Below are 24802 nucleotides of genomic sequence, written 5' to 3'. Positions count from 1 at the left end.
TGATGATATTAATTCTTGTGATCCACAAACATGGACTTTCTTACTATTTTTTGCTTCTTCCATTTCCTTTTTTAATTTTTTGTATTTTCTTTGTAGAGATCATTCATCTCCCTGGTTAAATCTGTTCCAAGATGTTTATAGCTATTGTGAATGGAACTGATCTTATGAGTTCTTTCTCAGTCATGACATTATCTATGTAAATAAAGGCTATTTTTATGTTAATTTTACATCATACAACATTATCAAAATCTCTGATGAGTTACAAAATTCTCTTATTGCAGGCCTTTGGTTCCCCTATATAGAGAAGCTTGTCCTCTGCAAAGGGGATAATTTAACTTCCTCTTTTCTGATTTGTATCTCTTTTATTTCTTATTCTTGCCTAATGGATGCAGGTAAAACTCCCAGGATTATATTGAAAAGCAATAGCGACAGTGGGCATAATTGTCTGTGATCAAGTCTTAGTGGAAATGTTTTCCACTTTTCCCCATTCCTCTGATGTTGGCTATAGGTTTGTCACAAATTGCCTTAATTCTACTGGGGAATGTTCCTCTATACCCAATTTGCTGAAACTTTTTCATCATGAAGGATGTTGTATTTTCTCAAATGATTTCTCTGCATCTAGTGAGATAATATGGTTTTTAATCTTCAATTTGTTAATGTGATGCATCACATTTGTTCATTCTTTTATGTTGAACCATCCCTGCATACCAGGGATAAATCTCACTTTGTCCTGGAGCCAGGAGCCAGGTGCTTCTCCTGGTCTCCCATGGGGTGCAGGGCCCAAGGACCTGGGCCATCCTCCACTGCACTCCCTGGCCACAGCAGAGAGCTGGCCTGGAAGAGGGGCAACCGGGACAGAATCCGGCGCCCCGACCGGGACTAGAACCCGGTGTGCCGGTGCTGCAAGGCGGAGGATTAGCCAATTGAGCCACGGCACCAGCCTAGTTCTCTTTCTGTAGTATCTTTTTATGGTTTTAGAACTAAGGTGATGCTGATCTCATAGAAGGAGTTTGTGAGGATTCCCTCTCTTTCAATTGTTTTCAACAGTTTGATAAAAATTGGAATTAGTTTTTCTTAAAATTCTGGTAAAATTCAGTAGGGAATCCATCTAGTCCTGGGCTTTTCTTTGTTGAGAGGGTCTCTATCAATAATTCATTCTCTATCTTGACATTTGGTTGTTTAAATTTTCAGTGTCTTCAGGCCTTGATTTCCGTAGATTATATGTGTTCATGAACCTATCTACTTTTTTCTAGATTTTCCAATTTGTTGGCCTAATGCTGTGTGGTAATTCCTGATGATTCTTTTTATTTCTGTGGTACCAATTGTTATATCTCCTTTTTCATCTAAGATTTTATTGAGTTGGATCTGCTCCACCCCTTTTTCCCCTTGGTTAGTTGAGTCCAGTGGTGTACAAATTTTGTTTATTTTTTCAAAATATTAGGTTTTCATTTTACTGATCTTTCATATATTTTTTGGTTTCAATTTTGTTTATTGTTTCTCTAACTTTAATTATTTGTTTCCACCTACTAATTTTTGGTTTGGTTTGTTGTTGTTTTGCTAGGTCCTTGAGAAGCACTGCTAGTTCATTTATTTGATGCCTTTCTAATTTCTTGATGTAGGAACTAATTGTCATAAACTTCCCTCTTAACACTACTTTTATTGTATCCCATAACTTTTGAAATGTTGCATTGTTGTCTTCATTCATTTCCAGGAATATTTTGATTTCCCTTTTAATTTCTTCTATGATCCACTGGTAATTCAGGACCATGTTGTTTGATCTCCATGTGTTTGCATATTTTCTTGAGAGTCTTAGGTTTTTAATTCCCAGCTTAATTCCACTGTGTTCAGAAAAGATACATGGTATGATTTCAACTTTTGAATTTGCTGAGACTTGCTTTATGGCTTGGAAAATGGTCTACCCTAGAGAAAATTCCATGCTCTGGTGAAAAGAATGTTCATTCTTGTGTGTATTGTTTAAGGGTGCGATGAGATGTTCTGCAGATATCAGTTAGATTCATTTCACCCATACTCTCTGTTAGCTCTGTTGTTTCTTTGTTGATTTTCTATCCTTTTGGCCTGTCCATTGATGAAAGCAGGGTTTGAAGTCCCCCATTACTATTGTACTGGAGTCTATGTCTTCCTTTACATCCATTAACATTTATTTTAAATGGCCAGTTGCCCTGGCTTTGGGTGCATATACACTTGCTATAGTTTCATCTTCCTGTTGAATTGATCTCTTAATTATTTCATAATGCCCTTCTTTGTCTCTTCTACAAATTTTTTGTTAAAGTCTATTTTGTTTGATATTTTGAATGTTTACACCTGATAATTTTTGCTTTGCATTAGCATGAAATATCTTTTTTTATCCTTTCACTTTTTGGATGCTGAGTACTGTTCTTTGTAAGCAGCAAATAGATGGATTTTTAATACATTCTGTCAGTCTGTACTTTTTAATTGGAAAATATCCACCATTCACATTCAAGGTTACTATTGTTATGTAATGACTAGGCCCTGCCATTTTCCCATAAGTATTCCTATTGCTTCCTTTGGATTTGTGTTTCAGTTTTACCAGAAGATTTTCTGTTTTCACATTTTCCATAATGATGACTATCTTTCTGTGTTTCTGTGTGTAGCACATCCTTAAGCATCTTTTCTAAGGCTGGACAAGTGGTGACAAATTATTTCAATTTCTGTGCCTTATAGGAGGTCTTTATTTCATCATCATTCATAAATTAGAACTTTGCAAGGTACAGTATTCTGCATTGATGTTTTTATCTTTTAAGTCTTGTACTATTTCTCTCCATTTCCTATTAGCTTGTATGGTTTCTGATGAAATTATCTGAAGGTAATGTGGCATTTATCTGATGCATGTTTTAGAATCTTTCTTTGTGTTTTACTGGAGAAAGTTTTACTACAACGGTCATGTCTATTAGGTGTTATATGTGCTTCCTGTTATTGGATGTCCCTTTCTTTCTACAAATTAAGAAAGTTTTCTGTGATTATTTCACTTAAAAGGACTTCTAATCCATTCTGTCTTTCTACAACTTTAGGAGCTCTTGAGAGCAGTTTGATCATTTGATAGCATACTATAAACCTGTAATATAATTTTTCTAATTTCTTTTTTGTACTTACTGATATATTCCCAAGTATATGTCTTCTAGCTTGGATATTTTTTCTTCTGCCTAATCAAGTCCGTTATTAAGGCTTTGCACTGTACTTTTTATTTGACATATGGAATTCTTCATTTCTAGTATTTCACTTTGATTTCTCTTTAAAATCTCAAACTCACGTGAAAATTTTTCATCCATGTCATGTATGGATTTCTTTAACTCATTAATTTGTTTCTCATTGCTTATGAGTAATCCTGTGATCATTCTTTTGAACTTCTTTTCAGGCATTTCACCAATCTTTTCATCTTTACGTTCTAATATTGAAGTGTTTTATTCCTTTGGTGGAGTCATGTTGTCTTCCTTTTTCTTATTTCTTGTATTTCTATATTTACTTTTAGGCATTTGTGGAAATACTTGCTGATTTTATCCACTAATGGATTTTTTCTTTGAACTATACTTCTATGGATTAGTGGAATTAGTTAATACCCAGAGGCATGTGCTAGATGGAGCCAGGGAGCTCTGGTAAGTACTCAACGATGGGATGAGAATCTAAGTGATACCCAAGTTGGGCATGATAGATTTACTCTATTATCAGCAGCAATTATGGCTCTGACATAATTACCTCACCTCTTCCCTTCCAAGGTGATCAATGTCTGAGGTTAGCCCACAGAGGGTACAACCTTCACCCATGCTGTTGCATGAGCCACATCATGGATTTGTGCAGTCCTTAGATTGAGCAGAGAGCTCTCTGCAATGACCCATCCTTGGCAGTCAGGGAGCTCTGATACTTTGGTGCCAGACAGTGAATGCCAGAGACCCGGCTGTACCCTACATCCTATTGTGCAGTCAGAGGAGTCCAACACTGACAGAATCCACAGTGATGGAATGCAGAGGATCCATTCTGCCCTGCAAGCCTGCCCCTTCCACACAGAAAGCAGAGTCAGCTCCAGAGCCAACTGCGTGTGGTTACTCCACAAGTTTCAGCCCCAGAACCCGTGATAGCTTGAGAGGATGGGGTACCTCATAATCTTAAGTGGGTGCCCAGCCCCGTGTCAACTCTCCCAGACAAACTACTAGTCAGTGGGAAATGTAGATTTGTCCCTGTTAAAATTCCCTGGTAGCACCTGAGAATCAACACAGCCTCTGCTTGTTTCAAGATGCAGCCTTCTCTCCGTGGGTTGTCAGGTGCCCTTTAAGGCAGATGGGGAGAAAGAAATGAGCTTCTTCTTCACTAGATTAGGTGATATCCAGAATCCTCTAGAGCTCCAAGCCATACTCAAAGACAGTGCAGTCCATAAGGTCCTCCCTCATGCAGTATCACCAGTGGCACAGGCTGCTGCAATCTTCCCTCAACTCACTCTCAGAACCTGGTTTCTCCTCCAGGTCCCAGCTGCAAGAATCAAGTGTGGTGTCCCCTCTTGCTGCTGTGTGTCTGTGTGTCTTTCCTCACTGCTCCATGATGTTCCTCTTTCTTCTTTAGAATTTCCACTGAAAACTTCTCTCCAACTCTATCCTGGGACTACACGTCCTTTGCTTTTTTTCTTCCACCTTTCCTAGTCAGAATCAGTATGTCTTTTCCATATTCAGCCATCTTGGAATACTAGCATTTCTTGTAACACAAAAATGGTGGGGCAAATTCTTTCAGCTTTTGTTAGTCTGGGAGATGAAATCTGTTTTTATGGTATTATCTGGTCTATCTTCAAAAATTTCCATGTGCACTTGAATGTGAATTATGCTTTTGCTAGAGAAAATGCTATGAATGTAATTTAGATCAAGTTTCTTAATAACATTCTTCAGACTTCTATATCCTTAATGATTTTTATCTACTTGTTCTATTGATTTACAACAGAGTAACACCAATAACCAAAATGACAATCAAATATCCCTTGCATAACAGAATTATTCCATCTGGGAATTACTGGATTAGAAGAAATCAAGCATACAGCAAGAGACTGAGTAAGAAATTGTTGAATGGAAGAAACAAAAGTTAATATTTGCTTACTTTATAAGGTAGAAGTACACATGGAAGAAAAGTGAATAATATGAATGCTTTTGAGAGGAGAATTGCCCTAAATGCACTGAGAGTTGGAGATGGGGGAAAGGAAGAATGAGGCATCAGTCCTGTGTTTGTTGCTTATACCTGGTAGATGGATTTTTCTGAAAGGAAGGACAATAAGCAGGTCTTTGGGGGAAAAATCTTAATTTTACTTTAGTTTGTTCACTATAAAGTGTTTATGAAATATTCAAGGGATGATAGGTTTAGATGATGATTATTTCTGAATTGTAGAATTCTGTGTGCTGATTCTCTTTCTCATTTTCTCTATTGCTTTATTTATTAAATTATTTATCTTCTAAATATGTATAATTCACATAATCAGAAAGCCATTACAATTTTCCACTTTGAAAAAATGAGCACATAATTAAACTTATGATCATAAATAATGTGTTTTAAAAGACATAGCCTTGTCTTATTTATTTGATATTGTTAACTAGATACTAAAATACATTTTACATTTCTGGATGATGTTACTTATGTGTGAACTATATGAGTTTTCTCTGTATTTTTTGGAAACCATATTTATGTGTACTTAATACTAATATTAATGGATATAGAATAAAGCAATACCTTTGCAACTGCTTGTTTGGTTAGTATAAATGCTCCAAAACATCAAGTTAATTTTAAGTTTTATTTAATTCATCCAAATTAGATTTACATTTTCAGTCTTTGCATCATTTGGCCATATGGATATAAAATCTAATCCCTGCATTTCAATGATGAATTGTTAAAATGCTAGTTTCTTCATGAGGTTTAAGAAAATAACAGGAATAGAAAATAAAATTTACCTTTCCATGATTCATGCTCATATACAGTACCTCAGTAGAATGTTTCTAGTTTTACATAAGCAAAGTATATTTCAGTAATAGGAAAGAAATGAAATCACATTTCAGCTTCTGAAATGCTTTTGAATTTTCGCTGCTGTGAACACAGGAATCTCCCATCAGAAAAGACTTTTCTATTTTTTCCTGACTTCCTTTATTTTGTCTGACTTAGGTCGGTAGTAAATATTTCTGACAAGTACTTGTTTGGCAAATACTTTGTAGATATTTCCATTATATTTTCCTCCAAGGAGTAGATGAACTCTTTCAGGTTACCGGGGTCTGCACAGTACTGACAACATAATTAATGAAAAGTCACTGAATTGTATAAAGGTCCAAGAAGGTCAGGGGGCCAACAGTTCCCATCCACCATTCAGCATTCTTTCCTAAGATATTCCCAGTTCTAATCGTGATCTGATTCATTTTGACACCTGCAGAAGTGCTCGCTCCACCAATAAAAGTTTCCTGGTCACATATGTGACATTTACTCAAAGTTGTTAGCCTTCCCACAGCAGCTTATTATAGGCATTTTGATTTTAGCTACAAAAATCAAAATGATCTCAGATAACATTGAGGATAGCTTCTTTATCTTGGCTAGCTCTAAGGATGAACACACACTATAAAGATACAGGTTTTATGTGTGCATTCTTTGTTCAAGCCTCAGTGCAACTACATTTTCAACATGTACACACTATTAGATGTTAAGTTGCATTAATTGCCAAGGGAGGTACTGGCTTACTCTGTCAAATTTTCATAGCTCTGGCCTAAACAATCAAAGACCAGAAAAACCTCTGTGACAGATTTATCTATAATGATTTAATGTAACATGTATATTTGTCTAAACCTGATATCAATAAGTAAACACAAATATAAAAATGAAATATAATATTTAAATAAATTATGGCCTCCAAATGTTCATATACACTTCAAATATGTTTTTAAGCCAGGTTCTAATTTTTAGATGAATTTAATTATTACAAATTAATGTTGATATTTAGGGGAGAAGAAAAAGAAAAAAGGGAGGAAGGGAAGGGATAGGAATTAAGAGAGGGAAACAAGAAGAGTTGTTAGATCATCCAAGCGTTTTTAATTTTAATTTTATGAAAAGGGACAACAGGAGGTTTTTTTTTTAACTTTTATTTAATGAATATGAATTTCCAAAGTATGACTTATGGATTACAATGGCTTCCCCCCCATACCATCCCTCCCACCCACAACCCTCCAATTTCCCACTCCCTCTCCCCTTCCATTCACATCAAGATTCATTTTCGATTATCTTAATATACAGAAGACAGCTTATATACATTAAGTAAGGATTTCAACAGTTTGCTCCCACACAGAAACATAAAGTGAAAAATAATAGATGATTTTTTTAAATGATGATGAAATCAGATCAGACCTATTGTCATGTTTAATCCCAGTGAGAGTCAAGTTGGGAATTGATAATTTTTTTTTTTTTTTTACAGAAGATCAGTTTAGTATACATTAAGTAAAGATTTCAACAGTTTGCACCCCCATAGAAACACAGAGTGGAATATATTGTTTGAGTACTCGTTATAGCATTAAATCTCATGCACAGCACATTAAGGACAGAGATCCTACATGAGGAGTAAGTGCACAGTGACTCCTGTTGTTGACTTTACCAATTGACACTCCTGTCTATGGTATCAGTAATCTCCCTATGCTCCAGTCATGAGTTTCCAAGGCTGTGGAAGCCCTCTAAGTTCTCCAACTCTTATCTTGTTTAGACAAGGTCATAGTCAAAGTGGAGGTTCTCTCCTCCCTTCAGAGAAAGGTACCTCCTTCTTTGATGACCTGTTCATTCCACTGGGATCTCACTCACAAAGATCTTTTGCCAGAGTGTCTTGGCTTTCCATGCCTGAAATACTCTCATGGGCTTTACAGCCAGATCCGAAGATCCGAATGCCTTTAGGGCTGATTCTGAGGCCAGAGTGCTATTTAGGACATCCGCCATTCTATGAGTCTGCTGAGTATCTCACTTCCCATGTTGGATCGCTCTCCCCTTTATTTATTCTATTGGTTAGTATTAGCAGGTACTAGACTTGCTTATGTGCTCCCTTTGACTCTTAGTCCTTTCATTATGATCAATTGTGAACTGAAATTGATCACTTGGAATAGTGAGATGGCATTGGTACATGCCACCTTGATGGGATTGAATTGCAATCCCCTGGTATGTTTCTAACTCCACCATTTGGGGCAAGTCAGCTTGAGCATGTCCCAAATTATACATCTCTTCCCTCTCTTATTCCCACTCTTATGTTTAACAGGGATCACATTTCAGTTAATTTTCAACACTTAAGAATAACTGTGTATTAATTACAGAATTAAACCAGTCATATTAAGTAGAACAGACAAAAAAACTACTAAGAGGGATAATGTATTAAGTTGTTCATTAACAGACAGGGCTATGCTGATCAAGTCACCGTTTCCCATAGTGTCCATTTCACTTCAACAGGTTTCCTTTTTGGTGTTCAGTCAGTTGTCACCTATCAGGGCGAACATATGGTATTTGTCCCTTTGGGACTGGCTTATTTCACTCAGCATGATGTATTCCAGATTCCTCCATTTTGTTGCAAATGACCGGGTTTCGTTGTTTTTGACTGCGGTATAGTATTCTAAAGAGTACATATCCCATAATTTCTTTATCCAGTCTATCGTTGATGGGCATTTAGGTTGGTTCCAGGTCTTAGCTATTGTGAATTGAGCTGCAATAAACATTAGGGTGCAGACAGCTTTTTGTTTGCCAATTTAAATTCCTTTTGGTAAATTCCAAGGAGTGGGATGGCTGGGTCGAACGGTAGGGTTATATTCAAGTTTCTGAGGAATCTCCATACTGACTTCCATAGTGGCTTCACCAGTTTGCATTCCCACCAACAGTGGGTTAGTGTCCCTTTTTCCCCACATCCTCGCCAGCATCTATTGTTGGTAGATTTCTGAATGTGAGCCATTATAACTGGGGTGAGGTGAAACCTCATTGTGGTTTTGATTTGCATTTCCCTGATTGCTAGTGATCTTGAACATTTTTTCATGTGTCTGTTGGCCATTTGGATATGCTCTAGGGATTCCTGAGTTGCTAATTTCCAACTTCATTCCTTTATGGTCTGAGAAGCTGCATGGTATGATTCTAATTCTTTTGAATTTGCTGAGACTTGCTTTATGGCCTAGTATGTGGTCAATCCTAGAGAAGGTTCCATGTACTGCTGAGAAGAATGTAAAATCTTTAGCTGTAGGATTGAAAGTTCTGTATATATCTGTTAGATCCATTTGGGCTATAGTGTCGTTTAAATCTACTGTATCCTTGTAGATCTTCTGTCCTGTTGATCTGTCTATTTCTGAGAGTGGGGTATTGAAGTCCCCCAGTACTATTGTATTGGGGTCTAAGTCTCCCTTTAAGTCCGTTAATAAATCTTTTAGATAAACCGGTGCCCTGTAGTTAGGTGCATATACATTGATAATTGTTATATCTTCTTGTTGTATTGATCCCTTAATCATTATATAGTGCCCCTCTTTGTCTCTCTTAACGGTTTTTGTGGTAAAGTTTATGTTGTCTGATATTAAGATGGCTAAGCCCGTTCTTTTTTCATTTCTGTTGGCATGGTATATCTTTTTCCAGCCTTTCACTTTCAGTCTGTATGGATCTTTGTTGGAAAGATGTGTTTCTTGTAAGCAGCAAATAGATGGGTTTTGTTCCTTAACCCAATCAGCCAATCGGTGTCTTTTAACTGGACAGTTCAGGCCATTCACGTTCAATGTGACTAATGATAAGTGGTAACTTTGCCCTGCCATTTGCCAAAGATAAGTTCTAATATATTCTTTGAATTCCCTGTGATCTTTTGCTGTGAGGTTTCCTTCCTTGGTTTCCTTCCTTTACCTTCTTTCATATTGATGACCATGTTTCTGTGTTTCTGTGTGTAACACATCTTTAAGCATCTTTTGCAGGGCTGGACGAGTGGTGACAAATTCTTTCAATTTCTGTTTGCTATGAAAAGTCTTTATTTCACCTTCATTGACAAATGAGAGCTTTGCAGGATATAATATTCTGGGCTGGCAGTTTTTCTCTCTTAGTACCTGGCCTATATCTCGCCATTCCCTCCTAGCTTGTAGAGTTTCTGATGAGAAGTCAGCTGTGAGTCTGATTGGAGATCCTCTGAGAGTAATCTGACGTTTCTCTCTTGCACATTTTAGGATCTTTTCTTTATGTTTCACTGTGGAGAGTTTAATTACAACGTGTCGTGGTGAGGATCTCTTTTGGTCGTGTTTATTAGGGGTTCTGTGAGCTTCCTGTACTAGGATTTCTCTGTCCTTCTCCAAACCTGGGAAATTTTCTGCTAGTATCTCACTAAAAAGGCCTTCTAATCCTTTCTACCTCTCCATGCCTTCAGGAACTCCTAGAACCCGAATGTTGGGTTTTTTAATAGTATCCTGAAGATTCCTGACAATATGTTTTAGATTTCTAATTTCCTCTTCTTTTCTTTGGTCTGACTGTATCCTTTCCTGTTCTCTGTCTTCTAAGTCCAATATTCTCTCTTCTGCTTCACCCATTCTGTTTGTAAGGCTCTCTATTGTGTTTTTCATTTGATCTATTGAATTCTTCACTTCCGTCACTATCACAGTTTCCTGTTGTACTAGTTGTTTCGTTTCATTTTGATTCCTCCTTAATATTTCATTTTCACGAGAGAGGTTTTCTATCTTGTCCATTAAGGATTTCTGTAGTTCAAGAATTTGTTTTTGAGAACTTCTTAATGTTCTTATCAATTTTTTGAGATCTGCTTCTTGCATTTCTCCTATGTCATCATCTTCACAATTTTGAATTGGGGTGTCTTTTTCATTTGAGGGCGTCATGGTGACTTCCTTGTTTTTATTACCTCGGTTTTTGCGTTTGTTATTTGGCATATTGGAGATATTTGGTTTCTTCACTGTGGTGCTTTTTCTTGTTATACTATGGCTCTAGATTAAGTGGACTATCTGTTTTTGATGGAACCTTAGGGCTTGAGATGGGTGTGGCCTGAGAGCTCTGTTTGGTGTGCCAAAGGTGACACTCCCAGGTTAGGCGTGGTAAATCTCTCTCTCTCTCTTTCTCTTTTTTTTTTTTTTTGATTCAAAGGGGAAGTAATTCCACACAGCTGAATGAAGTTGGAGGTAGTTAGCAGGCAAATGATATACCCACAGGAGCCAGAGATCAGAAGCTCTTTCCCAACGACCACACAGGGAATCCGTTCGGCCCTCAGAGTGGGCCCAAATTCTGCTTCAGTCTCCCACTGGGTTGCCAAAGTTACAGAATTGTAGCGTCTCCGGAGAGTGCTCATGTGAATTCCGTGAGTTCTCTCCCCCACCATCTCTTTTTTTACAGTCTCAGTTCAGTAGCCCCACAAATTTACTAGGTCCTAATCTCCTGTTAATTTGCCCCGCCCAGGTTTTTCTGCTAGGCTCAGGGCCGGTGCAGACCTGAGGTCGCTCTGCTTATGACGTATGTCCAAGATGGCGCCTGCTCTTTGTCTTGCTCGCCCTTGAGAGGTGAGCAGAGAGAGAGAAACCCATGTCCGTACCAGTCACCTTTTTTTTTTTTTTTCTCTCCCTCTCTTCCAGTTAGCCCAGTGAACTTCCCCCCCGCAGGGGGGGTCGTTCCCTCTAGTCTCCTCTCTCCGCTTGCCTGCCGGTGTCTCGGGCTATTGAGGTTCAGCTCACCTTGCGTTCCAGCGCTGGTGTGTTGAGTCTGCCGCTGGTGTCCCGAACTGTGGGCTCCCACGCTCTCCACGCAGGTCCGCTGTGAATCATGCGTTCCGGAAGAGTTTCTTCTGCTGTTTCCTCCCCTACTCTTCCTTGAACCTGCAGTATCTCCACTTTTATTAAACTATCTCTCCCCGGACTATCAGTGTGCTCCCTTCCTATTCCGCCATCTTGCCTCCTCCCCGACAACAGGAGGTTTTAATGACAGATCAGATGTGGGAAAGCATTTTTAGGTCAATGAGAAGGACATGGAAAATACACTATTGATTTATTATGCAGACACGAGAAAATTTAGTTAAAAGAATGTAGGGCCCTTCTTATATGCAAGAATATTAAGGTCTATGTTTCATTACTTATCTGATAAGAATATGTTTACTCCAGTTTCTGTCTAAGTATGCATTACATTATTGTAGCACAAACGCTATTTGATTTTGTTTACTCGGCACTGAGTGCAGTGCCTCGCATATTCATTCATTGACTCAACAAATACTTGTGGAAGTGCCACACACACATATATATGACATTATTCCAGGTTATCAACATATGAGATTGGAACCTCCTTCGTGATAACCTCCTCTCTACTGTAACAGGAGAGACAGACATGAATAGATGCCTAAATGTGTAGTAATGGCTGCCTAGAAGGATGGAATGGACAGAATGGATGCTCTAAATGGATGACAATAGAATTTGCATGAAACTCTCCAAACCTAGCACCTAGTTTATTATCTGGTATTTAGTTAATATTTATGAAATGTTTGTTCAATGTATAAATGCTTGACTAAGTGAAAAAATTTTAAGTGACTTCAAATACCACTTTTTTTTTTTTTTTTTTACTTACTATGTACTAAATGACTGACCACAACCAGGTATACTACTCGTATGATACAGCTCTTAAAAAATTTCACTGCAAGAATCAACTGTTTCTAAAGAAACAGAAAGTGCTCATTCTCCACTGCTAACTTATTAGAGCTATTAATGAATAATCATAGTCTGATGAATTAGATAGAAATTATCTTGAAAAGGAAGAATATCAGCCCTGAGAAAACAGATGAGTTTTGAGAGGGTGTGTCAGTGGTACTGGGTAGTAATGGAAAATGGCCTTACATCCAAAATTCAATTAATGCAGGACCAACACTGATTACAGAATTAGAATTTTAAGTTACTATTAAGTAATCATTTTAAAAACTACTGGTTCATTTGAATAGTGTAGGACTAATAAAAAGATAACTAAATGAAGAGATGGAGGAAATACAAAAAGCCACTAAAATATACAGAGTAAGAGTTATTTTTATGTTACATTTAAATTCAAAAGAACATATTATTATTGTGAAATATAAGTCATATACTTAGTATTTGCATGTGAATAAGCAAGTTTTAAAATTACAGTCATATTGAATTGCCTGATTAATTTATGAACATGTCTATTAACTCAAGATATCTATGTGTCTATGTTAATTGTTAGTGGGAAAAATCAGTTCAATTTTTTTGTACCTGAATTTATTTTGGTCTGTATATTTGAGCTATCTATAAGCCTATCAAAAATGCATAAATTTTGACTCTCACCATTTTTTCTATTCAAACCTATCATTTCCTAATTCAATGAAAGATTGTATAACTTGGGGATTTCTACCAAAAATTCTATCTTGAGATGATAACTTACCAACACTGGTGCAGATTATATTTAATTTAGTTCTTGAATGATTTTGCAGGCATACTCAGAGAATCTAAAGTAGCCTTGGCAACATTTTCTTATCTTCTCCTTGCAGTATTAATGAAAATACACAACAGACAAAGGCTACAGTAAGCAGTATAACTGTAGGAAATGTGTTTGTTTGGGAGGCAGAATGAAATGATTTTGCTATTAAGAATATAAATGCATGCCTGAGTCATGTTCAAAAATATTTGTTAAATAAGTAACATTGACTTGTATTTGGAATTTCATATAATATGCAAAATAAATTTAACTTTATATGGAGATTAAAACTATCACAAGAAAATGAATGGTATATTTTGTTGACCTCAATTTAGAAATTCAATTAAGTCACTTATAAAACTAAAATCATCTTTATATGACAGTGTGTTGAAAAATGTATTGACATTTTGTTTTTCCTTTCATCTTTTCTGTAACTTGCTTTTGTTTTGTATGCAACAAACTTTTAATTTTAAAATTTAAGGAGCTTTTTCAAAGTGATGCTTGATGTTTAGAAGAAACTCATATAATTATATCATTGTTTTCTCCATCAAAAAGGTGAACTAATTAAGGCATAAGACCAAAAAGTCACATAGAAGGAAGAATTCAAAATAAAGTCAGTTACTGATAAAACCAATGCTGGGGGCCGGCGCCGCAGCTCAATAGGCTAATCCTCCGCCTGCGGCGCTGGCACCCCGGGGTTCTAGTCTCGGTTTGGGCGCAAGATTCTGTGCCGGTTGCTCCTCTTCCAGTCCAGCTCTCCACTGTGGCCCGGGAAGGCAGTGGAGATGGCCCAAGTGCTTGGGCCCTGTACCCCCATGGGAGACCAGCAGGAAGCACCTGGCTTCTGGCTTCGGATCGGTGCACCACACCGGCCGTAGCAGCCATTTGCGGGGTGAACCAATGGAAAAGGAAGACCTTTCTCTCTGTCTCTCTCTCTCTCTCTCTCTCTCTCACTGTCTAACTCTGCCTTTCAAATAAAAAAAAGAAAAAAAAATACTGGCATTGAAATAGAAGTATAACAATTTCTAGGCAGCCTGGTTTTGGCTAACTGATGTACCCACTCAGAGGTTATACCAAGACACTGCCAACAACCATGGGAGCCTTTCCCTGTCAACCCTACTTCAAGACAGAGAAGATTTGAAGCCTTGCTGTCTACAGGATTGCAGACCCTAGAGATAAAAAGGTTGATGAAAGGTAAGGAAGGGACCCATTTCTGCCAGTCTGAACAAGGAAAGAGCTCATTCCACTTCCCTAGTGAGAGGAAACATTATGATGCAACTTCAGGAATATTCAGAAAAAAAATCTTTCAAAATGGAAACCATAATATAAGCCTTCTTCCCATTCCAAAGTAAGATAAGAAAACTGAAATTCATAAAGGAGATTAAATAAAAACAAAACAAGCAAACAAAAAAGCACTCAGAATGGTAGCAACTACACAAGATAAGAGCATTGACTGCTTAGAGATGGGATGTCGTCGTGGCTTAACGGGTAAAGCCAGCCCCTGGGATGCCAGCATTCCACATGGGTGCCAGTTCAAGACCCAGCTGCTCCACTTGCCATCCAGCTCCTTGCCTGTGTGCCTTGGGTCTGTGTATTCATGTGGGGGACCTGGAAGAAGCTTCTGACTCTTGGCTTGCACTTGGAGGGGAAGATCTCTTTCCTTCTCTGTCTCTTTCTCGTTCTAACTGATTTTTCAAATAAATACATAAATCTTTAAAAAAAGAGTTCTTGGCCGGTGCTTTGGCTCACCAGGCTAATCCTTCGCCTGTGGCGCCAGCACCCCAGGTTCTAGTCCCGGTTGGGGCACTGGATTCTGTCCCAGTTGCTCCTCTTCCAGTACAGCTCTCTGCTGTGGCCCAGGAAGACAGTGGAGGATGACCCAGGTGCTTGGGCCCTGCACCTGCATGGGAGACCAGGAGGAAGCACCTGGCTTCTGGCTTTGGATTGGCGTGGCCCAACGGCTGCAGCGCACTGACTGTAGCGGCCATTTTGGGGGTGAACCAATGGCAAAAGGAAGACTGTTCTCTCTGTCTCTCTCTCACTGTCTAACTCTGCCTGTCAAAAAAAAAAAAGAATTATTAGAGATAATTCACATTTTTTCTCAAAAATTAGCTATCTGAGCTCAGAAGCCAAATAAACTTTTAAATGACCTATTTTCAATTGAAATACTACAGGCACATAGAAACAGATTTAGAGCAGGTGTTGAAATCCATGTGCATGTTAATATCTGATGTGATGGCCAAATTTCAGCAGCTATGGCCTTTTTGTTGGAAAATTTTGAAAGGTGTGGAACTATATATGATTTTGTTTCTCCTCCTTGGAAACTCTATATCTATTATATGTGGTATGAAACAGCAGTTTACACAAGGTTAAAAGTATCAGTGCATAGAATTGTTGCTTTGAGACTTCTAGATATTAATTTGAAATCTTGATCCCTCTCTTTTTCCTTCCTCACACATACTTAACCTGTTCCCCTTCTTGCCCCAGCAGATACCAGCTCAGGGAAAGTAAAGTATGTGATAAGGTTAAACATATTAGTGGCCTGAGAGTCTGCCTGTTTTTTGTTTCCAAAATGTAAGCTCTTAAAAAATCTAGCTAGTTTGTTGAAAGAACTTTTTTTAAAAGGAGGGGTGAATAGAGGAAGGTTCACTTTATAAGTTAGGAGACACAGGGCCAGCGCCATGGCTCACTTGGTTAATCCTCCGCTTGTGGTGCTGGCATCCCATATGGGTACCGGGTTCTAACGCCGGTTGCTCCTCTTCCAGTCCAACTCTCTGCTGTGGCCCAGGAAGGTGGTGTAGGATGGCCCAAGTGCTTGGGCCCCTGCACCCGCATGGGAGACCAGGAGGAAACACTTGGCTCTTGACTTCGGATCGGCACAGCCCCTACCGTAGTGGCTGTTTCGGGGGTGAACCAGCGGAAGGAAGACATTTCTTTCTGTCTCTCTCTCTCTCTCTCTTTCAGTGTCTAACTCTATCTGTCAAATTAAAAAAAAAAAAAGTTAGGAGACACATTTCCAAAGCCATTTGTTTCACATTCCTAGCTATATATCCTCTATCCATCTATCATCCTTTCCTAGCAACCATCTCTTTATCTGTCTCACTTCTTGTTGGCAAGGGGAGGAACTGAGAGCTCTATTACAATAATTTCCTTGGCTTGCTAATAGCAATACCTCTGTGGATCACTGGCACTTAGATTAAAAATTGCTATAGAACTAAAAAACCATGGGCAGTAGTATTATTTTTTTCTCAGAGCAACTTGTAGAGATATACGACTTGGTGATCTACCCCGAAGGAATCTACCACTATCAGGTCTCAGATTTTATATGACATTGAGGTAGAAGTACAATAATCACTGACAATTTTTCTCCTACCTCGGTAGGTAGAAGGCTGAAAGAGGAAATTAATGGATTTTTGGAGAATAAGGAAATGTATTATCTCTTGCTTGCCCAAATTTATAGGTGGACATTTATGTTCATACAAAAGGAAAAATGTGTGCTTTTCATTATGGTATCAAATAATATTCAAATTATAAATACTGAATTGAGAACTTCTGTGGAAAATTGACATGAAGAAATTAATAGCAATTTGTGTAACAGAATAATAGGGAGACATGTGTATTAAAAATTAGAAAGGTTGTGTTTAAGTCTTATCATCATTTTTGATTATATATTTGGAGTAAGTCACATCGTCTTGTCTATAATAATTCTTAAGCAACTATACTAATGATTTGTTTCAAGAAAGAAAAAGAAAAGGGAATTTCAGTCATTTGAAAATCACATTGATTTCAGGAATTAATGTAATGATTGTAATACCGTTACATGATATATAGGTAGAGTTGTAGATAGATAAGAAAAGAGAAATCCCTATATGATAAAGACATAATTTATTAGACTTTGATTCAAGCATGTCTTTTCATTTGTTTTTTATTTCACATTCTGGGGGGTATATAGTGAGAACATTTTTATATAAACACAAGCCAAATGATCAAACACGCTATTTAGGCTTTCCATTTCCTTAAAGATTTTTTTTTTAATTTGACTAGCATATAATAATGGCACATTCTTTCTGGGGTATAATGTGACTTTCTGATACATGTATGAGTATATGATGTGAGACTATTACTGTGTTTTTACACAGGACAGTCAAGCCTACATTTTACCCCCATTCAGACAGCAAGGAGAAATAAATTGGGTAACAAATTTACCCCATGCTAGACAATGTGGAGACATGAATCTCTTGAGGGAGAACAACCAGTGATTTACCTTTGGAAATATTACCTCATGTTCGAGGAAGATGTCTTTTTGTTCTAATCTCTGAGCTTCCGTTTCTACATCTGTCATCTGGTGAAATCTAAAACACAAAAATGAGAGAAAGACACAACGAGTGTGGGCAGTTTATTAAAGGTACAGAGAAGAACATAGCTCTCCTGGGATGATAAGGAAGAGTTCACGCAAGAGTGATACTTGACTGGTTGCCCTATGTGTAGAAAAGAAGGATGGACATGTTGTAGGCAGCTAGGAAAGCAGTTGCAAAATCTTCTACATCAGAGAACGTGGCATTCTTAAGTCCAAATGGTGAGGAATTGCTGGACATCAGGATGTCTATGTTGGAATACAGCAGTTGAATCAAGAACATTACTTGGGGCTAAAAATGATGGCTTTTCTGGGACATGCTGAAGAGGTGAAGAATTGACCCAACTAGCAGAGTTCTGAGGGATCTTTAAACAACTTATCATCTTGACATTATGGAAGTTTCCTAAGTTTTTTCATGTTTCTTCACTACTTTGTGCACTACTTTGGCACCGCTAAACTCTGAAATCAGTTATTACCCTAATAAAAATCTAAAGGTACAATGGCTGATAAAGTGGATTACTCAGTGTGTGGATCCTTCTTGTTAAATGTATGGCCTGCACATCTTGCCCTTGTTCCTGAACTCAGGTTGTCACTTTTTCAAGGTTCCACAGTGATAATTAATATGTGTGAGATTTGTTTCAAATTCAGCGCCTGGCAGGTCCACTAAGTCCTATGTGTGTTGCTGCAATGACTGATTCTGACATTCACCATCTTTCTGGTCAGCTCGTCTGATTCCAGCAAGCTGACTCTGATAGGATTGTTTTCTAACCACAAAAAGCTCTTGAATGTATCACCTCCCTAAATCTGCATTCCATATTCTGCTTTAGGCTTCTTATTCAAGAACATTTTTGAATTTAAAACCTCTTACAACTCAAAATCCTAATGTATGAACAGTCTTGTCACCCTCTCTCCTTCCCTAAAGTAAAGTGTCCAGTGGAATCTATGAACCCAGGTTAAGAAGGAAATGTCAAAACAGGGCAAATATCCACAGCCGATACTGTTTGGGTTCATGTTGATTATAAAAGTAAGACTGTCTTGATCCAGAATAGTTATAATATATACTCCTCTCTCGCTTAAAAGTAATCTTCCAATTTTCAATAGACCATCTTTGATGTGAGCAAGATCATCCTGTATTTCATTTTACATTTGTATTTGTATGTGGTATAGCTCTTTCTCCAGATGATCATAGTATTCATGAAACTATTAGCCATTACCAACAAACCTGCTGCCGGTAGAAGCATGGTGGGATAGGATCTGCCTGTGGCATGCTGGGTGTCTAAATACATTGAACCTTGCCATCACTTTTCAGTCTCTATGTTCTGCTTGAAACAACTGAACTATTACCAAGTCCCAGGACCCAAGCAACCAGTATCAAAAGAAATAAATTCAACCATCCTTTTTGTTTTTCCTTACTCTTGTCAGATAGCATAAAAAATAAATTTAAAAGTAGGTTGTGTTTTTTTTCCTTACAGTATGAAGCTCAATTCAAGTTTTAGATTTTCTACTTAAAAATATGACACTCCATCTTAAAAGAACGCTACACTTTAATTATTAAAAACCACGCTCCTATTCACAAAATCTGGAGAACAATATTTTAGTGGACAAGTTTTATGATTTAAAAAGTAGCAAAATACCAAGAAAAATATTATAAAAAGGAAAACGCACATATAATTTGATCTTATAATTCATTTTCCAGAAATATATATACATGCAAAATAACACATGTAAGAATATTGCACCCAGCATCGCTTATGACAACAAGAAAAATAATTTAACTATCCATTAAAAAGGGCTGATTAAATGCACCCTGTTGCATTCATATGATGGAATTTGAAAAATATTTATTTATTTGAGTCAGAAAGACAGACGCAGAGGCTTCCCGCTTAGTTGTTTACCTCCCAGATTTCTTTCAACAGCATCCAGCTTGAGAGCAAAGCCAGCAGCCAGAAACTCAATCCAGGTCTACCGCATAGACAGGAGAATCCAAATTACTTGAGTTGTCATTGCTGCCCCCCGGGATCTACGTTAGTAAGAACTGCAGTCAGGAGTCACAGCCAGGTGTTAAACACGGGTACTGCAATATGGGATGTGAGTGTCTTAACTAGCATTTTCACCAGTAGGCTAAAAGCCAATTCCTGGAATAAAATTTAACTGTTTTAACAAATGTGGCAATGCTCTATGAACAATTAGGAAACATTGCCAAGGTGTGTGTGTGTGTGTGTGTGTATATATATATATACACTATATAGTTAAATATATATTAATGTATATTTATTATATAGTATATAGTATACAATATTATATATTATGTATTATATTATATATTATATATTATATATAATTATATATTATATATTGTTTGTATATATGAATAATATATGGTATTATATATTATATATATTTAATATATATTATATATAATTAACTATATATATTATATTTAATATATATTTAACTATATAGTTAAATAAATGTAGTTTATATATATAGTTAAATAAATATATATATATATAGTTAAATAAATGTAGTTTATTGTTATTTATGAAGGCAGGTGAATCTGGAAATTCAGCCAGTCACTAAAATTATTTTCAACCCCCAAATCAATGATAACAGACTTTCTGCAGTTATTCTGTGGACAGAGCAACAAAACTTGCGTGGTGTACATCTTCCCTGCTGAGACAGCAGGCTCCTTTTTGCCTCACTGTTTTGGTTCTCATACTGCCCTCCTTTGGGTCAGTTTACCTCTACAGTTTGGTATTTTTGTGCTTTGCATTAGTGTTTTATGTGGACCCCGAAGTGTAGTGCCAAATGCTGGAGCTAGTAGGATTATTAATCACGAGAAGAATTGTGATGTAACTTATGGAAAAATTATTTATGTTAGATAAAATTCAGTCAAGCATATGTTACAATGTTGTTGGCAGTGTATTCAATATGAATTAATCAATAATATATATTAAATAAAGTGTCTTTAAACAGAGAGACAAAACGAGATTATGTATTGATCAGTTGATGGAAATATGACGAATGTCCATAGGAAACTAACTTTGTATTTCCCCATAGGCCCAATGGTTTTGTGCCTGCTAATTCTGTATTAATTGCGGCTCCATTGAAAACAACTACCACAAATAATGAAACTTGCCTGTGTTTAGTACACCATGCATGATAGGCTATCTATTGGTCAAAGTATTAAAATAAAAAATATTGATACATGTATTTGTAAAGGCATAGAAGTCTCTGTGGAAGGCAACCAGAGAGTAGGACAATAGGTTTTTGCACTTTGGAAGATTTTCTGCCAAATGCATATAATACCATCAAAAACTAACTGAATAACACTATGAAAAAAAACAATAGATTTTATTTTCAATGTTTATGTTTACAGTTTAAGTGGTTTCTGATCTGTGGCCAATACCAAAACAGATTACCTGCAGAGGATTATAACTACCAACACCATCCTTAGTGTCTATTGTTCCTAAGACAACAACTCCTGCCCAGTAGGGGCTGTCCATAAATAGCCTTGAAAATGATCACCACATTTCACACTCAGCATCTTTTGCCCAAAGAGAAGCAATTGTACACTCTTCCAAAATTTGTAGGTGGGGGGAAAGATTAGAGAGAGCAGCAGAGGTGATTTGGATATGATTCATTTAGCAAGAATAAGTGATTCGTATTATTGTGGTTTCACAAAAAAATACTCTGTACTAATATGAACATTTTCTCTGAAAGTAATAGCAGATAGCTTCACAGGAATTTCAGTCCTACCAAAACTTTGACTAAAAAAGTATCTTTGACAATGTCATAAATATTCTCTCAGATATCTCTTACATCTGATGTAATCAAAAATCATAGAAAAGAAGAGGTGGTGCAGAGATGAAAACAGATATTTGGTAGGATTTGGACTCCCTGAAGCTGTTCTATAAATATAAGTCAGAGGTAAGAGGGCATGCCAACATCACGAAGAAATCTGGGGGTAGGTGAGATTTCCTTTTTTTCTTGCTTATTTAGGGTATACTGAAATCAGGGAATTTGTGTGAATGTAACACTGATTTTGGATGGTTGAAGGCAATTCCAGCAGCAAGGCAGGGGTGATATGCAGCATCATACAGAAACTTGGGAGCATTTAATACCAAGGTCATTAGCACAGTTAGCAAGTCTGGTGCTGTAGCCTCCTGAATGTACAGCATATTCCACTGTGAAACCAGAGATTACACTTTCCCAAGTTCAGTTTATCATGCCACCATCACCTGCTTAAAGTGGCTGATGCTGAAGCCTTCTGTTAACCAGAGCACCTGAAAGAGAAAGAAAAACCATGATTAACAATGTTTCTACTGACAATAACTTTAAATTGAATCATATTAAATTAGTAAGATTTCTTGAAATGAATAAAGAGTAAAATCAATTAAAAGTGGGGACTTTTCAAAGGACAACCTTTCTAAAGTGGCACATGCTGAACAGTGTCTGCTACTATTTGACAACGTTTACTTGATCTTTCCAGCTAACACTTCAAAGTGTAATAAAACAGGGTTGATTTGAGGTATTTTAAAAACAGTACAATTACTGTACTATGTAGCTTGCTCTCACCATTACTACCACCAAAAACCACACACACACACGTGCACATACACACACACACACACACACACACACAGAGAGCGCGCTTTAAAAATATTATTTTGTTCTTGGATTCCTAATTCCTTGCCCTGTATTCTTGACCTTGCAGGGATGTTTTTATTTTTGGTTTTGGTTTTAGGGGAGCCACTAAGCTGGTTAAAAATATGACAGATCATTAAAAAGTTCATGGCAAATCCATTTTATCTTTAACTCAATTTTTATATATTTTATTTGATAGAGAAAGAGAGAAAGAGACAGAGAGAACTCCCAGCTCCCATCCCTTGGTTCAATATCCAAGTCTTCACAAAGAGAATTCAATCCAGTTATCTTACATGAGTGGCAGGAATCTGATTATTTGAACCATTGTGGCAGCTTCCCAAGGTCTGCATTAGCAAGCAACTGAAGTCAGGGCCTGAAGTCATGCACAGACCCAGGAATTCCAATACGGGATGGAGGTGTCCTAACTGCTATGCCAAATGTCCACCTCCCGCAGACATATTGCAGTTTCCTCAGATGTGTTTCAGTGTCAGATAAGACAAATACATACTTCAGAATATACTAGTTGCATTATTCTCCTATTTTATTTTAACAAATTTCCAAGAAAAGAATTGTGGCTTAAAACCACAAAAGTTTTCATCTATAGTTTTGGAAGTAACTGTGAAACAGGTTTCACTAGATTACACTCAGGGTGCCAGCAGGGTACATTTGTCCTGGATACTGTAGGAGAAAACTTGAAAACCTATTCTCTGTTTTTTTTCTGCTTCTCAAGTTCCCTACATTCCTTGAGTCATGTTTCCTTCCATCATCCTTAAAGCCAGCAGTGTATCATCTCCTAGTCTTTCACTCCAAGGTTTTTATCTCCCTTCTTCACTTATAAGGACACTTTTGATTACATTCTCCCTGCCAGATAATCCAGAGGAATATTTCCATCTGAACACCAATATATCAGTAGAGTACATTTTGACATGTGAAGTAAGATATCCACAAATTCTAGGGATTAAGATGTGAACTACATTGTTGAGGATGGAGAGAAGTCACCATTTTGCCTCCTACATTTTGTGTCATTGAACAAGTAATGTTTCCTCTTTAAGATGAGTTTATCATGAGCCAACAAGATAATATTTATCTCATAAGGTTCAAATATTGGTTTGTGGGGAATAAATAAAATCTGCTTTTTGTTTTCCACATTTTAATTTGGCATGAACAAGGAATCTTCTAAGAAGGAAGTTTGGGGATCTAATTTATATTTTTAAAGATTCACTTATTTGATTAAGGGTTCCATTCAACAGGAAGATGTAACTATTATAAATGTATATGCATCTAATTACAGGACACCGGTTTATTTAAAAGACATGTTAAGGGACTTAAAGGGAGACTTAGATTCTTATACAATAGTACTGGGGGACTTCAATACTCCATGCTCAGAGATAGACAGATCAACTGGACAGAAGATCAACAAGGAAAGAGCAGATTTAATCGACACTATACCCCAAATGGATCTAACAGATATCTACAGAACTTTCAATCCTACATTTAAAGAACTTACATTCTTCTCAGCAGTACATGGAACCTTCTCTAGGATCAACCACAAACTAGTCCATAAAGCAAGTCTCAGCAAATTCAAAAGAATTGGAATCATATCATGCAGCTTCTCAGACCACAGTGGAATGAAGCTGGAAATTAGAAAGTCAGGAATTCCCAGAGCATATCCAAACACATGGAGACTGAACACCTTGCTCCTGAATGAACACTGGGTTATAGAATAAATCAAAAGGGAAATAAAAACTTTCTGGAAGTAAATGAGGATAACAACACAACATATCACAACTTATGGGATATGGTAAAAGCAGTGTTGAGAGGAAAGTTTATAGCACTAGGTGCCTACATCAAGAAATTGGAAAGGTACCAAATAAATGAGCTTTCAATGCATCTCAAGGATCTAGAAAAACAGCAGCAAAACAGACCCAAAACTAGTAGGGGAAGAGAAATAATTAAAATCAGAGAAGAAATCAACATGATTGAATCATAAAAACCTTACAAAAGATCAGCCAAATTAGGAGCTGGTTTTTTGAAAAAAATAAACAAAATTGACACCCGCTTGGCCCAACTAACTAAAAAAAGAAATGAAAAGACCCAAATCAATAAAATCAGAGATGATTCACTGATGAATTCTACCAGACATTTAAAGAAGAAATAACTCCAATTATTCTCAAAATATTCAGAACAATTGAAAAAGAGGGAATCCTCACAAATTCTTTTTATGAAGACATCAACACCTTAATCCCTAAGCCAGAGAAAGATGCAGCACTGAAAGAAAATTACAGACCAATATCCCTGATGAACACAGATGCAAAAATCCTCAATAAAATTCCCTCCAATAGAATACAACACATCAGAAAAATCATCCATCCA

Source organism: Oryctolagus cuniculus, chromosome 9 (assembly GCF_051225735.1).
Source record: "Oryctolagus cuniculus isolate XC-2025 breed Fujian yellow rabbit chromosome 9, ASM5122573v1, whole genome shotgun sequence".
Taxonomy (NCBI): domain Eukaryota; kingdom Metazoa; phylum Chordata; class Mammalia; order Lagomorpha; family Leporidae; genus Oryctolagus; species Oryctolagus cuniculus.
This window is presented reverse-complemented; position numbering follows the sequence as displayed.